Source organism: Odontomachus brunneus, unplaced genomic scaffold (assembly GCF_010583005.1).
Source record: "Odontomachus brunneus isolate Ranch 3 - 2012 unplaced genomic scaffold, Obru_v1 Obru_scaffold_270, whole genome shotgun sequence".
Lineage (NCBI taxonomy): Eukaryota > Metazoa > Arthropoda > Insecta > Hymenoptera > Formicidae > Odontomachus > Odontomachus brunneus.
The window spans coordinates 241,080-243,874 of NW_022639720.1; positions in this window are offsets into that span (position 1 = coordinate 241,080).

The window sequence follows — 2,795 nt, forward strand, 5'->3', positions numbered from 1 at the left end:
GACAAGGCGGAAAATATCGGCACGCTTCGAAGACGCCGCGGGGCAACTAAGGCGAAACTGACAAGATTGATCGCGAAAATCGAGCAGCTCCGAACGTCAGGCGAAGTGAGCAAGGAACTAATCGAAGAATATGTCGCTAGTCTAGAGCGAATACGAGTCAATTTCGATAGGATACAAGATGAGATCGTTGAGATGACGGGAGGAGAGGTCACTGTCGCGGATTCAACGGAAGAAGCGTACTTCGAAGACCGACATATTGAAGTAAAGGTATTGTTAAGCAAGATGATGCGAGAATTGCCAGCACTACAAGGTGAGGCTTTATCGATGAATAGCGAAACGATCGCACGTGTGCTGCAGCAACAGTCGGAGTTAATTCAGCATGTTAGCCGACAGTCAAGCACGTTATCTCCATCGACCGATAATAATGATGCCATAGCTAGAGCGATAGAGCAACAGACCGAGCTGCTGTCGCGGATCGCAGGCACAGATGGCGTCGCGAATCGAACTTCGGGAGTCAAGCTGCCACCCGTACAACTACCTACGTTTGACGGGCGTCCCGAAGAATGGAAGCGATTTGCGGATACATTTCGTTCGCTCATTAACGACAAGAGAGATATATTACCAGTGCAAAAATTCCAATATCTTGCTACATCGCTAACAGGTGATGCAGCAAGGGTGATCGATTCTATAGAGTTAACCGCGGACAACTACACTATAGCGTGGGAACTATTACAGAAGCGATACGACGATCCACGTGCAATAAAGAAGAAGCATATCGAATGTCTTTTTAGAATGCCAATCGTTAAAAGGGAATCAGCAACTGCCATACGAGAGTTGATCGATTACACGATGAAACATTTACGAGTTCTAAAGGCAATGGAGTTACCGACTGACTCGTGGGACGAACTTATTGTACATATGATGGAAACTAAATTAGATGCCGTATCCCTACGTGCCTGGGAGCAGGAAGGTAACACTAATGCCCTAGTATTAGAAAACTTAATCAATTTCTTGCAGAAACGATGTCAAACATTGGAACGTCTTGAAGCGAGAGAAAGCCATAGAGACGCTGCGCAATCGAAAGATGAGGTCTACAAGTCTGGCTCTAGGCAGCGAAACCAGAAGCCAGTTAGAGACCACAAGGCAGCGTCGCTTACGATGCTGACAAATACCAACAAGTGTTTTCTGTGCAAGGGGGAACATTTCTTATACCATTGTAAGAAATTCATCGCAATGCCAGTCGACGAACGTATCAAGGAAGTTCACCGCCTTAAACTTTGCCTAAATTGTTTACGTAATGACCATTACGTCAAGTCATGTAAAATGGGATCTTGCCGGGAATGCTCGGGTAGACAACACAACACTGTATGTCACCTGCCATTGAACATGAAAGAGAAGCCTACCAAGGAGAGTGTTGAGACCCCATCGATGTCCAATGCCAACAATGAGAGTAACGATCAGGTAGCAATACATCTGTCGGCGAATGCGCTAGCGAAACGTCACGTGATTATAGCAACAGCGAGAGTTTACGCGATACTGCCTAACGGTTCGAATGTACCATGTCGTATACTTTTGGACAGCGGAAGTGAAGCGCATCTTGTCACTAGCTCAGCGTGTAATAAGATCGGAGTTAGACGAAATCAATCTTCGGAAATCATTACGGGTATAAATGAACTCACGAATCAAATACATCAAGTATGCGATATTGTTTTGCAATCGTGTCAATCGAATTTTCGTTTTAGCGTACATTGTCTCATCGTACCAAAAATAACAAAGAATTTACCATCGATCGAGATCTCGCGTGAGACACTTCAAGTTCCATCTAATCTAAAGCTTGCGGATTGCGAATTTGATAAATCTGGCCCCATAGACATATTAATAGGCGCAGAATATTTTTACGAAATACTAGAGGCAGGAAAAATAGAACTCGGCAAAAATCGCCCAATTTTACAGAACACTAAACTCGGTTGGGTCCTTGCCGGACCAATCATGTTAAAGACGAACTCCAAAACGTCTGACATGCTCGTAACAACCACATCGTTTCATTGTTCCACCCAACAGGGTGAGTCGCTCAATCGAAATCTCGAACGATTTTGGGAAATTGAAAATTGTAATACCTATGTGCGTCCGATTATGTCCGAAACGGAACGAAAATGCGAAGAAAATTTCGAGCTAACTACCGTGCGTGATAATAATGGTCGATTCGTCGTACGTTTACCCTTTCGTGAAGACGCTGAACTGTTGGGCGAATCTCGCGGAATCGCAGAAAATAGATTAAGGCAATTGGAACGTCGTTTTAAGAGTAACCCATCATTGCGAGAAGAATACAATAAGTTCATGCGCGAATATGAGACATTAGGTCACATGTCACAAGTAAGGGACGATGAAGATAGACCCAATTCACAGACTGTATATTTACCACACCATTGCGTTGTAAAGGAATCTAGTTCTACTACACAATATCGCGCTGTTTTTTACGCATCTAGTAAGACTACGTCAGGACGATCTCTTAATGACATACTGATGATCGGTCCTACAATCCAAAATAGTTTAATAGAAATAATGATTCGGTTTCGTATGCACAAGATTGCGTTAACTGGAGATATAAAAAAGATGTATCGTCAAGTAATTATTGATCCGCAAGATCGCGACTATCAACGAATTTTATGGCGATATTCATTAGATGAACCGATTCGTGAATATCGTTTGAACACAGTCACTTACGGAGAAGCTAGTTCATCGTACTTAGCTATTAAGTGCATATGTAAACTCGCAGAAATAGGCGAACACGCGTA